This window comes from Castor canadensis, chromosome 1, assembly GCF_047511655.1.
Source record: "Castor canadensis chromosome 1, mCasCan1.hap1v2, whole genome shotgun sequence".
In the NCBI taxonomy this organism is placed as follows: Eukaryota; Metazoa; Chordata; class Mammalia; order Rodentia; family Castoridae; genus Castor; species Castor canadensis.
The window spans coordinates 50,791,803-50,806,149 of NC_133386.1; the positions used below are offsets into that span (position 1 = coordinate 50,791,803).

Sequence of the window (14,347 nt, forward strand, 5' to 3'; positions counted from 1 at the left end):
TTCTTACAATAGTTTCAACAGGTCCCATTAGGAAAAGGGTTTAAAGAAATGAAAAAAACTGGGTTTCAGGCTTAGCTGAGTAGAAGGAAAACCATGCCACTGATCAGGATGGTGAAACTGACAGTGGATGGTCGCTTCCTAGTTTTAGATGACAGTGAAGCAGTTACACAGAAATGGCCTCCAGGAAACTGGGGCTCAAGAGACTGGAAGGGAACAAGAATGGAGAGACAAGGCTCAGAGAGCGCACATGGACCCCAGTGCGAGTGTGCCACTCAGCTTTCCATCACCAATAAAATGCTGGGACAATCAACTCAGAGGGAGGAAAGGTGTTTTTTGGCTCATGGTTTCAGAAGGTTCAGTCCCTATCAATTGACTCTGTCACTTTGGGCCTGGCCAAAGCACTATGTCATGGCAGGAGTGCATGGCAGAACAAGCTGCTCCCCTCATAGTGGCCAGGAAGCAAACAAAAAAGACCTACATCCCACAATCCCCTTCAAGTGCACACTCCCAGTGACCTAACTTCCTCCCACTAAGCCCCACCCCCTAAAGGATCCACGCCTCCCAATAGTGACATGGGGTGGGGACCAAGCCTTTAATACATAGGACTTCAGAGGATATTCAAGATCCAGGCTACAGCAAAGTGTTACAAACCTGAACTTGAACAACAAGAGAGGTTGAGCATGGTGGTACCTGCCTACAATACCAGCTACTCAGGAAGTGGAGATAGGAAGATCTCAGTTCAAGGCCAAAGCAGGCAAAAGTTATCAAGACTCCATCTCAACAAACAAGCTGTAGTGGTGAAGCATATCTGTAATCCCAATACTTGGGACATAAATGTAAGAGGACTGTAGTTCAATACTGGCCCAGGCAAAAGCACAAGACCTATCTAAAAAAACAAACTAAAACGAAAAGTACTAGGGTTATGAACTGAGTTCAATCCCAAGTACCTTTAAAAAAAAAAAGAAAATAAAGGAAAAAGAAAACAAAACTAAAGCAAAAAAGTGAGATGCAAGAAGTAAGGACAGCATTTCCAGAAAGAGATATCAACATTTCCAGTGTTCCACATGGAGACATCCCTAAGCCACTCTCTGAGCGAATGTCTAGGGAACACCTACCATGTGCCCACCACTGTTGGAAGTGCTACGGGCTCAGTGCAGAGCACAGAACACAGCAGAGACCCTGAAGGGTTCTCATCCAGTGAGGAAGAGCAAACAAACTCGTGAACACACAGCAGGGTGTAACAAAGTGCTGGACAGGAAAGCTGAGGCAGGGTAAGGGTCAGAGGATGGCAGGAGTGTAATCTTAGGATGGCAGGAAAGGGCCCACCTTGCAGGTGGCATTTGAGCAGAGTGGCAGATGACATGAAAGAGCAGGCCTTGTAACTACTTGGGGAAATTGTGTTCCAAATCAGGGGCATGTGGCAGCTGCTGTCTGGGGCCTCCCCTAGCGTGGGACGTAAGTTCTGACAGCGTGAGATGAGCAAGGAGGAGCTTTTGGAGAAGGGAGGGAGGAGAGAAGGCCTGGACCTGCCTCTGCCTGCCTTCCATAGGTGCAAATGTGGGATGGGTGACCAGAGACCAGGTGGAGCAGGGGGAGAACGGGTGGCAGGAATCAGAAGGGAGCCCAGTCCTGCTCCAGCAGGAACTCTGTTTCCAAGGCACAACCTATCCTGGACCGCACCTGCTTTGGAGGAAGCTGGCCCTTCTTGATGGCCCGGCTCATCAATGCCATCATGTTGTCACCATGACAGAGAACCTGAGTTCGTTTTTAGTCTTTATTTCTTCGTTGACTTTACCACCCAGTCCTGCAGCTCCATTCCTCCCCTGAGATTTTACCTCTCTCTTCTCTTGTGACAGCCTGAGCACAGGACTGGCCTTTTCCCATTGGAGCCTCCTTCTTCCTCACCCTCTCTAACCTCCTCCATTATTCCTCACCTCCTCAACCAAACTTCTCTTCCCCTACTGGTGTTGTTATCAGACCATCATCATGACTTTACTTTTCTCACCCTTCTTGGGCTGGAATTCTAACAGATTCTCAAAGCACTAAAGATGAAACCCAAGGCATTGACCCATTGTATCAAAACCAAGGAGGGGAGTTGTGTCTGTCTTAACTTCCGCCTTGACCTTCTAAAAGTGTCCTGCTGACCTCAAACCTGGTGCCGAGCTGTGCCACCTGCTCAGCCATGTCATCTGGGGAAATTTGTTGAATGGTCTGTTACAGAGCACAGATGTCCCTGGCTCTGCATGGTCCTGTTATTTCCACAGCCTGTATTGTCTTGCCACAGTGTTTATGTCACATTGTCACCAGACACTCCAGCTCAAGACATATAAATGTAGGCCATGTGTGGCTAAGTATAGAAGTGAGTCTATGCTTTGCTTTGTCAACTCCAAGGATAGCATCTACAGTGCTCTTGTGATTTTTCTATTCACAGAGGCCCAATAAGGGACTCAATGTTGGGACTTAAAAGTTTTTTTGATGGTAAGCTTATGGCTAAATCCTTGAGAATGGGTTTCTCACTCATTCTTTGTATCTCCAGTACTAATTGTGGTAAATGGTGCACAGTATGTATTCAACCAGTGCCAATCACTTATCAAGTGGACTATCAAAGATAAGCAAAGGCCAGGCATAGTGGTTCATGCCTATAATCCCAGATATTCTGGAGGACAATCATGATCTAGGGCAGCCCAGGTGAGATTCTAGATCCTATTTAAAAAGGAAAAGGACTGGGGTCATGGCTCAAGTGGTGGAGTGCTTGACTAGCATTTGCAAGGCTCTGAATTCAATTCCCAGGAATATACACACAAGAAACAAAGCTGGACACTAAAGTGGTAAGGACTACTTTACCTTACTGCAATAGGAAAAAGGGTCCAGCATGAACCAAAGTGAACCCAAAGGTAGAAATGACTGGGAGTCTTAAAGGGAGAATAAGTGGCAGTAATGGGAAGAGTAGAGTCAGGGAAGTGAAAAATTATGAAAAGCAGAATGGGGGTTTGGTCCATGTGAACCCATCTGGGTTTGCTGGCTGGCACGTTTTGGATTTAAACTCCTACCTCCCACCAAGGCTGAGAGCCTGGTGTCCTATCTTCATTTGTTGGCTGGAACAAGCACTGAATTCTTCAGATAAGCCTTAAATTCTCTCAAGCAGGCATGCTGGGTGGAGAGATTGCTGGTGTTATACAAGAGATACAGCCCTGAGCTCTTAGAAACTATGTTAGTGTTTGTCCAAGTCTTTATAGGTCAAGGTTGGGGCCTAGTCCAGAAGAGGGGCTCAGAGGAGCCTGGCTAGAATTCGATCAAGGACACAATCTTTATCAGGACTATGGTCATCGAAGTCCAATAGAAGTTGTACAAAAGTCATTCTATGCAATGTATTTTTTGTTTATCACCTGCACATTTTCACACCTCCTTGAGATCATCTCTGTAAATTTGTGTATCAATGGAGCAGGTAGGTTAGGCCCTGAGAGCCAAGGACTCAGCAAATACTTCAGCTTTGATCTAATCATGAGGAAAGGATGAAGCACAGATAAAAGAGGGACAGCCCCAAGTACAAGTGTGCACTTGGAACTTAACACCAACAGCAAAGCATGTGGCATTTCCATTCTGAGGCAGAGGCCAAGTGCAATTATTACGGTAAATATATACTATGATTGAATTGGCCTTCGATTTATTAAAATTACAGGGAAATGTATCCCCTCGTTCCCCAACTCCCAAACCCCTATTCCCATCACAAAACAGCAAGGCCACGGGCCAAGAACTGTGAGTTTAGCCTTTCTCTGAATAGTCTCCTGGCTCCTGACAGAGCTGGAGGTCACCCTCTGGCCCCCTTCTTCGCTGGAATTGAACACCATCAGCCCCAGCTAACTCTGCCTTGGATATCACCCTGGGGACACAAGCCCTGGCTTCAGAAGAGTGCAAGAGGCTGAGACCAGAAGCAGAGAACAAGGAAGAGGGCGAGAACCCTCCCTAGCTGATTAATGCTCTGTAGAAGAACTGAGGTCAGGGGAGGCAGTCTTCAGCCAACAGGCAGCCTCATGTGAAAATGGGGAGGGGAGCCGGCCACTCCCAGGGAGTAGCTATCAAGGAAGAAGGGCCTGCAGGAGCCCCAGGCCTTCCCCTAGCTCCCCAGCTCACCTCCATGTCATGGTTTCAAACACACACACACACCCCCCTCCAGGAAGAGAAGTTGTTGCTCTATCAAAGGAAACTCTCTGGGCTGAGCCCTAAAACCAAGCAGAGGAGCTTTTTAAAAAACAATCCCAGAGGGAGTTGGAGGAAATCTGCTGGAGGAAAAAGGCCCAGTTTGCATCACACCTCCAGCACTGATAGGAGTGAGTTGTGCAGAGATGAGATGAACTCTTTGGCCATCAGGCCTGTGCTGCTGTACCAGGGAAAACAAGGAGAAATGTATGCCTCATCTTTGTTGGGAATTTGATCAGAATTCCCATCTCTGCTATTTTCATTCTGTACTCTTAACCAAATACAAATTCTGAACCATACGCCAGAGGGCACTGTTCATTACAACAAATAACAGCTCCCCACCTGGGCGGGGGAAGCCTGACCACCACAAGTCCTCACTGCAGAAGAGGGAGCAACTGCAGGCTTTAACAGAAGGAAAATTCAGCCTGTTCACACCCAGTCCAGATACGTCCTGCTTGCAAGGACATTGTTCTTTATCATGTTACTAAGGGAAGTATAAAAGAGGGATAAACAAGTCATCAAAGATGCTACAAAGTGATAAGAATTGTTTGTAAGTACTGCATAATTTGTGGCTTTAGCACTTTCCCCACTACTATGCCTTTCCCTTCCCTGCTTCCCATGTGTCACTTCTTCCCAGACGACTTTGCAATGAATGTCCAATAAAAAAGACTTGAACAAAAGCCGAGGCTTCAATACAGACTGTACCTAAACTAGCCACTACCAGAGACGCAAAGCACCCAGCTGGTGCAATGCCCAGAATATAGAGCAGCTAAGTAAAAAAAGTAGACAGCAACACTGCGAACACTGCTAGCAATTATAGCCTCTGTCGATGGCAAGCTTCCTAAAATTGCTATTCAAAGAGCAATATTCTAATAGAAGGCCATTATTATTGAACTTCTGCCTGGCTAGCTCCTGCTCTCTTCTCCTAATTGTGTTCATCTGTCCTTTCTTTAATCTTAACTTTGGAAGTTGCTTTCAAAGCAGACAAATCCCAGAGGCAGAGATGACTAAAAGTCAACGGTGTTATCATTCGAGGCAGGTCAAGAAATACTTCCTCATTGCTGCATTCTCACTTCTGTCTTTTTCTCTCCATCTAAAGGACATTCATTCTCCATGGTGATAGCCCAGGCAGTCACCGCGCAAAACAAAGTGTGATTCAACGTGAAGATGGTGGACCGACTCCAAGCTTTAGGGAAATTCCTAAAAGATAGAACCCAAAGTGCCAGTGTTGACTGAAAAGAAATTCCTGGTTAACAATGGGGACTTTGACTGTCCCCCCTGCAGGCAGCAAGCAGAGACCGGAAGCAGGAGGAGGGAAGCAGACATGAACGTGGCCTCTGTGAGGAAACTGGCCTAGTTGCAGCCAAGGGGGTTCATGTGCGGTAGTTTGTCCTTTAGTCCCAGGCTGAGCTGTCACTGCAGAGTTGGATGGGAAGAAGGAAGCCACTAAAGGGGCAGAAGGTGGAGGGACATGACTCACGTTGTCTAATTGTGCACTTTTTGTGTGTGTGTGTAGAACTGGGATTTGAACTCAGGGCTTCATGCTTGCAAATCATGTACTCTACCACTTGAGCCACACTTCCAAACCATTTTGCTCTTGTTATTTTGGAGATAGGGTCTCAAGAACTACTTGCCTAAACTGGCCTCGAACCATGATCCTCCCAATCTCGGCCATCCAAGTAGCTAGGATTCCAGGCATGAGCCATCACTGCCTGGCTTGTGCACCTTTTCTATTGTGGTAAAATATACTACAGTGGTCTGAAGGTATGTTTTCACCCCCCAAACTCACGTGTTAAAACCTGATCCCCAACATTCCTAAGAGGAAGGGCCTTTAGGGAGATGGTTAAGTGACAAGGGCTAAGCCCCCATAAATGGGGTCACTGTCCCTATAAAAGAGACCCAAGGGACACAGAGAAGGGGCCATCTCTGAGGTACTCACCAGATACTGAATGTGGTAGTACCTTGATTTTGGATGTCCCAGCCTATGATAAATTCTATTATTTATAAATTCCTCAGTCTAAAACATTTTGTTATAGCATGTCAAACTAAGACATGCACATAACATAAATTTATTATTTCAGTCATTCTGAATATACAAATCTGTGATGTAGAATACATTTACATCTTTTTCAGCCATCATCACCATACATCGCTACAACTTTTCCATCATCCCAAAGTGAAACTCTGTAGACTCTCTATTCTCCCTTCTCCCTAGCACCTGTGAACTTGCCCATCGTGTTTCTTACATAAGTGGAATCATACAATATTTGTCCTTTTGTGTCTGGCTTATTTCATTTAACATGTTTTCACTGTTTATCCATGTTGTAACAAGTCAAACCATTTTTAAGGCTGAATAATATTCTCCTGTCTGTACATTCTACATTTTTGTTTATCCATTCATCTGTCAGTGGACATTTAGGTTGTTTTTAGCTTTTGACTATTGCAAATAATACCAGCATAACATTAGGGTATAATTATCTGAGTCCCTACTTTTGATTCTTTTGAGTACATATGTAGAAATGGAATTACTTAACCCACAAAATTCTATATTTAACTTGTTGAGAGATTACCCAATTCTTTTCCACAGTAGCTACACTATTGTACCCTCCCATTAGTAATGCAGAAGAGTTCCAATATTCATCAACCACACTTGTTATTTTCCTTTTTGTGTGTGATAATAGTCACCCTAATTGATATGATATGATACCTCATTGTGGTTTGATTTTTCTCCCTAATGTCTGGTAATGTAAAACATTTTTTTCATTTGCTTATTGGCCATTTGTGTTTCTTCTTTGGAGAAATGTCCATTCAAGTCCTTTGCCCATTTGGAATGACCACACACTTTGAAGGCAGTAGATGCTTCTGATTTAGCTCAGTCACTCACAGCTAGTTACATAATTTCTCTGATCCTTGGTTCCTTTAGCTATATGACAAAAATAACTATCATATGGAATTGCATGAGAAGCAAGTAAATTTGTATCTATAAAGCACTTGGCCTCGTGCCATGGTAAACCCTCCATAACTCTTAGATTTATTTCTATCCAAGATGACTTGGAGAGGAGAGAAACTGGATATAGGGAAACAGTCACGAGACAGTTTCCTGCTACCAGTGTAGACAGGAATGGCCTCAGAGGCCTTTTACCCCAGCCCCTTTATGTTACAGAAAAGGAAAGAAACAAAAAGACCAGCCCAATGCCCAGTAGAAAGAGAGGCTCTTGAAATCACATCCTTACAGTCCCCATCCAGGACTCTCTACCATGATTAAATCTTTCTCTTCCTTAACCTCTACGTAAGACTGCAGTTCAATGTTCATGGCCTCATGGAATGTGACTTGAACCTCTTCCAAGCCACCTCAACAACCTGCGTTGGCATCACTAGCTTGCATCAATAGTTGGCATCACTAGCTTGCATCTACAAAAGTCAGTTCTGGGGAAGTGTAGCTTGTGTGAGTGAGCACCAGCTGTGCAGTCAGCATCATGGCTCTTAACGACCTACTACCATCTTCTCCTCTCAGTTCCTACACTTGTGATAGAAAGCAATTAGGGTAGAAACTTGGAACCCCAGGACCCTGTCTCTAAGAGAGACAACCCTTGACACCCACACAAAGCACTCCAAGTCTAGGCAGCCTCACTCACTCCATGTCACATACTTACTGACTGGAACACTGCTTATCTTTGTGCAACTCTGAATATTTTGTGTCTGCCAGTAGGCATAGTAATGCTAACTGTCTCCCGGCCCCCTGGGTAGCAGGTGTCGTAGAAATGAGTGGATTAACAGAAAGAAAACGAGTTGAAACTACACAGTCCACCAAAGGTTTTTGCAATCTCTCAGAAACAAAACACCTGGCCTCGCTGGCTGGTGAATCAGTATGCCCTCTTCTCACAGTGCCTGAAGCTGAAGTTCATTTCCAATTTCCTAAGCTGTGCTCTCTCCTGCAGCAGTATCTACTGCCACAAGCTTTACATAAACCTGGACACTCTGCATCTCTACCTGAGACTATGTGGGGTTTTTTCACGTGCTTAGTGGTCACTTGTGTTTCTTCCTTAGAGAAATGTCCATTTGAGTCCTTTGCACACTTGGCATGACTGCAGGGAATGTGATTTCCCCAGCACTACCCCAAAGCTACCACCGTGCACTTCATTTCTGACTAAGCTGCATGATTCCTCTCTGTACAGTCTGCTTCTGATGATTCACATCAAATTTCCTGTTTGGTTTCCTTTGTAGATACATGGCTCCTGATGTTTTAACCCACCTTCTTGTGTGCATCCGGCCTAAGGACGCTTATCGCCCTTGGTGTAGCAGCTGTACTTCTCCACCCTCAAGCAGAAGACAGCTTCTCATCTTAAAATGTACTGATGATTGCTTCTTCCTTATACTTCCCCCCCAAAACGCACACACACACACATGTCTTCTAAGTCTAGTGGGCTTCTATAACCTGCATCTTGGATATATCTTTTGTGCTAGCACATTCAATGAGCATCAAAAGAACTAACAAGCTCTATCTATCACCAATGCCTCCTTTAGGCCAAAATGAAGAGGCCAAGAGAACCACAGCACACAGGGAGGTCCCAAGTCTTCCATTAGAGGAAGAAGGTAGAGCTTTGGGGCTGCCCAGTACAACAAGACAGAACGATTAACATCGTATTCAGAGGCACATGGGGTGTAGATTAGTGATTTCCAAACGTTGTTCCCCAGAAGTGCCTCTGAGGGAGACCAGAAAAGAACCAGAACTTGGGGCCACCTTCTATGACTCAAACAGATGAAATGAGTTTATATTTTTAACCAAGCTTTTCTTTGGAAGAAAGGCTTCTGTGTCTCCAAACATGGAAACTCACTAGTGTATCCTTCCCTGGGAAGCAGGGTCCTGGGTCCCAATGGCTCTGTGGCCATTGACAAGACATGAGCTTTGCAGGCTCTCCCTGCCACATCTGAAACCATCAGGCTGGACTAGGAGAGGCCAAGGCCCTTCCAGCCCTATGATCTCTCAAATGCTCTTTGTGACCTTCAGGTGGCTGTGTCCATTCTGAGTCAGAAAGACTTGGAATTGAATTCCAGCTCACCTACTCAGCTGACCTGTCATCACTGAGAATAATAATGACCTTTCAAGGTCATTGTGAGGATTAAAAATCATAAATTAATTTTTTTCTTGGCCCAAAGTAGTTGTTCAGTGAAGGGTAAGCTATGCGCTACTATGATTTTTATGCATGCACCTATTAACTTGGCCTGAGATGTGCTAGGATGTTACCTGTGGGTACATGAGTGAAAGCTTAGCAGCATCTTCATAAAGGATATTCATGACAATCAAATGTGTAATGCCGAAAAGTAAACAAGGGAGCAAATTGAAAGTTTCCATTCATCAGGAAGTGAATAAATAAATTATGGCTTATACCTCTGTGGACATTTGCAATTTTTAATCATGGATTTGTTTGTTGATTTTTGTTAAATTAAAAGTGAGATTATAACAAGCCCTTTTGTTTTATTACCTCTTCATACTTCTCTGCATTAAAGGTAAGTTCATTAAATGTTCTTTTTTACATGCAAACATTGTCTATCTTATACCTACTATACCTACTATAAGGCTGATGATGAAAATGATGATGGTTGCTTTCAGAGGGTGTGGGAATCTCAGATGGCCTTCACATGGCTATCCACAAGGATCATGCTGGTCAGATGGATTTCCTCTTGTTGTTTTGTCCACACCTGCTGCACTTGATGAATTACTTGGTCCTTTTTGAGATCTTTAACAGGAATAACTCTCTGACCCTTGTTATTTTTCTCCATTTGACAGCAGAGAACTAGGAAAAAGGAGAGTTTATAGTTGTCACCAGGTCTCAAAGCATTTAACCAAACACTCAACTCAGCATCACCAGGTTTCTCTCTCCAAACATAAACCTGACCTCTTGATTCTCCATGTGGGTTTCTCAGCAGTTGTGTCTGAGAGTGAAAAGTCTCCACATCCCCAAGCCACTTACCAAAGGGGCTGCTATCCTTACATGTAAGGCTCAGATATTTGAGGTTTCTCTGTTTTGTTCTTAACAGTTCTTATCCTAAATACCTTCACTACTGGGGGGCAGGGCATGAGCTCAGTACTAAGCAAATACTTTCATCATACAGATTAACTCTTCTAGAATATGGAGCCAACACTAGTCTGGTTCTGGTCTAGGAAATGATTTTATAAGTAAGATGGTCTATCTCTCTTACCTGTGAACAACCCACGTGTACATTTGCTGAATGTCATGCTACTTCCTCTGGCTTCAGAGCTGCATATGACATCCTGTCACACCTGATTTCTTCTGAAGTGTGCCAGGCTCCACAGAACTTCTTCCTTTCCTTCCCCCAGTACTCCCACACTCTGCAGAGCCCCCTACCTTCACACAAACTCCAATTCCCCCCACCCCTTGGAACTGTCAGAAGCTGCTTCACTCATGTAGTTTACAGTGTGACTAACCAATGGCCTGATCGTTTTCTCAGGAAAAGTGAAGTATTTAGCAGAAGTGTTCTGTGTAGATACTGTCTCTTTTCTAGTAGCTGCTTGGTTATCTGGGCTGAAAACCAATAGACTCAATTGTTGTGGACACAGGACTTTCGGATACCAGTCTTCTGTGCATAACCATGTGTTCCCTTTAGAGAAAAGCAACTATGATCTAGGCTAAGAGCCCTACCCATGAAATCATCACTGCTGTCTGGGCAAGGCTCTAGAGAAGGCTAGAGTGTCTTTGGGTGGTCAGAACTCGTCTACTACCTCTATCTCACTTCCCCCAAGACCCTCTGCCTCCTGGCTGTCCTGCAGCTCCTCTAGTGACTTTGTTGTGATTCTTGGAGCTGCAGCCTTTTCCTAGACCCCATAGTCTAGAGATGGGGTCCTTCTCCCAACAATGTTTAAAAGGCCTTGGGGGGAGGGGTTGAATTCAACTACAATATATTGTAATAACTTTGGTAAATGTTACCATGTATTCCCAGTAAAACAATAATAAAAAAGCTGTGAGATAAAACTCAGAATTAAAAAAAAATAAAATAAAAGGCCTTTAGCCAAAGTGTGAGATAGTTGAGACTACTCAGTGACTTACTCAGCTGCCAATAGAGCCACTCTGCCACTTGAGTTAACATTTTCATTTTATTGCAGTTTCCCTTCCCTTTGGAAGTTGGCTCACATCCTCTGGACCAAAAGATTCAGTGGAATGTAGGCTGCACAAAATATCACCAAAACACCCTGTTGATAAGTCAGAGCTCAGTTTATTGCTCATAGCAATAAACAAGAACATTACTCCTAGCCAGGCATGGTGGCACATGTCTGTAATTCTTTTTTTTCCCCCCCCAGAACTGGGATTTGAACTCAGAGACTTGCGCTTGCTAGGCAGGTGCTTTTCCACTTCAGCTACACCTCTTGCCATGGATGCCTCTTATTAAAGAGTTGACAGGTCTTTCTGCAATGATCAATTAAGGTATCTGTAATTTTTATATCCTAGGAAAGAGCTTCCTGGGATAATAAAGTTATGTTAATGAAGACAGTTGAATAGTAAAGTCATGTGTCTATAGTAAAACATACAAATTTGATTTGCAATAGTAAAAAAGACCAATTGTATTCCCCAATTCTGATCCCATACAGCCAGTCACACTCTTCCTGCCAAATCTGTAGGTCTACAGGGTCCAGCCCCTCTTCTCTTACAGTGGCTCTGTCCCCATCCAGTTCACTGACTAGAAGGTAAAGGTTTCCTATAGTCCCCAGCTCAGATACCTACTGTCTCTGTCTCTCCTTGAAGCTCTTTGGGATTTCAAGCAAACAGAATTCTTTCAGCCTTCTGGACAGGCCCCGACATGTTGGAACCCACACACAATCGGCATGCAGTCTGGGCTCTTGTTCTCCATCAAAACATATTGTACAAGAAGCAGAATGTGAAATTTGGGCATTTTTTAAAGTGGCACCAAGTTTTAAAGTGCCATGGAAAATAACATTCATTGCTAAAGGAAATGGGGCCAAGATGGCAGATAACACAATATTTTTACTCCCTCATTCATAGTGTAGTATTCTTGCTGGAAATTGGCTGCCTAGTCAGGGACCACATTTCTCACCTCTTCTTGCCCCTAAGTGGTCATGTGGATGAGTCTTACTAAGGGAATATGTGCAGAAATGATATCAGACTTAAAGGTCCACACTTGGTGTTTTCTTTCTCATTCTGTAAGTTCGATGCAAACAATGGTGAGGCCCAGGGGAGATCAGGTCAAACAGCATCACCAAATGGGAGAAACCACCTGCTCCTATTATGTTAACCACAAAAAATGTTTGATTTATTTGTTAGAACAGTAATAAAGAAAGTAAAATGATAATACTCCTGAGTAGTGTCAGAAGATGATCTCTGTCATTGTTTTGAACTGGAGAGCCACACCCCAGAAAAACACCAGACTCTGGCCTTGATGGAAAATCAGAACAAATTAATTTGGCTCTTAGCATATAAATAAAGTGGCAGATATTTATAGAATGTCGTTAGCTGATCATTCTTTGAGACCCAGTTTGCTTCTTGGGAAAGGTTAAATTTTCATTATTTCCCTGCTCACAGTAATAAACTAGGATTATTCTGATTTATGTGCTTCTGATAGAAAGAAAGATAGGGGTAAAGTCACATTGGAGCCACAGTTGCCTCAATACATAGGCTATTTCCCTCATAGCCGGGTTTGCTGGAGAATAACCACTCTCCAGAACCTTTCTAGATGGACCTTTGTGGCCTGGAAGAACAAATTCCCTAACTTCAGGGATCATCTTGCAATTTTGCCTCCCACAGTACAGGTGTTCCAGCTGAATTAAAGAAAAAAAATAGAAAATTCCCCTCAAAGGCTAGATGTGGTGGTCCATGCCTGTAAACCCAGCTATTTAGGAGGTGTAGGTAGGAGAATCAAGGTCCAAGGCTGGCTGGGGAAAAAGTATGAGACCCTATCTGAAAACCAAACTAAAACAAAAATGACTAAAAGCATGGCCAAAGTGATAAAGTACTTGCCCAACAAGTGCAAGGCTGTGAGTTCAACCTCCAGTACAACTAAAAAAAAGAAAGGAAGGAAGAAAAGAAAGAAGGGAGTGAGGAAGGTAGGGAGGAGGGAAGGGAGGGAGGGAGAAGGGAAGGAAGAAAAGGAAGGAACAAAGGAAGGAAGGAAGGAAGGAAGGAAAGAAGGAAGGAAGAAAATGGCCCGAAGTTATCTTCTCTCTTATGTTTCTAACAGAGAAGGATTTAGTATTGATCCTGTTACAAAAATCACATTAGATTGCCTAGGATAACAACTGCAAGGGGGTTTGCCATGTTGGCTTGGGGGTGGATCCTACCCCCCAAAAACATCACTGCTCTGTGATCTGCAGTAAGACATTTAACCACCCTCTCTACCTTTTCATCATTTTCTGTAAAGCAGGATTGATGAAATTGGCCAATTTCATGGGGGAGGGGTAGTTTATAGTTGTTAAGTGATGAAAGACTATAAACATGAGTGAAATACAGAACACTATATATGAGCACTACATAAATACTAATTAGCCTTGATGCTTCACATTTCTTCCTACCACAAGGTAAAGGGAACCCAATGGACTTAAATAAAAACATTTTTTAAATTTCATTTCTCAGTAAAACATTTATATAGAAAAATAAGGGTAGTATTTGGCTCATCCATCTTGAGTACAAAAGAATTCCACAGGCAAAATAATATTATTAGAAGAAGCCATCCAAGCTCATACTTATTCATTCATTAGCAAGAGCATGAGAGCTCTCTGGCAAACTGGTTTTGTGACATTCTCCTTTGAGGAAGTCACATGGGCACCTGCAACACATATACATGTAGGAGTCCTGGCTTTGGTGGAGTTATTTGTGGAAAGTGCTTGATGAAAGGATTTACTTTTTGAGGCTTACCTGAGAGTGAGAAGAAGAGATGGCTTCAGGGACTAGAGGGCTTGGCAACCTTAGACAGACTTAGCACAGGTACTATTTTTAGACAGATGTTTCTTCAATGTTATTGACATGATAAATGCCAAGTTAAACAAGACCCTAATGGAAGGGGCCTGATTTAACTGTCAAATACAGCAGGGAATAACAATTAAAAGCTCTTCTCCTTAATGGCCACCTTTACTCAGTTATTTATTCCTGGTAACTTCTGGGTAGTGGATCACATTTCAGTA

General features: G+C 43.5%; 1 long non-coding RNA gene across 2 annotated transcripts in view; it reads right to left on the minus strand.

Annotated features, from left to right (window-relative positions):
- The window catches only part of LOC141420739 (uncharacterized), an 84,047-nt gene that overhangs the window by 13,423 nt on the left and 56,277 nt on the right, over positions 1 to 14,347 (minus strand). For both annotated transcript variants that reach the window (XR_012445299.1, XR_012445300.1), the window contains exon 4: positions 9,770 to 9,992. This is a non-coding gene — a long non-coding RNA (uncharacterized lncRNA). The remainder of the gene's footprint in view (positions 1 to 9,769; positions 9,993 to 14,347) is intronic.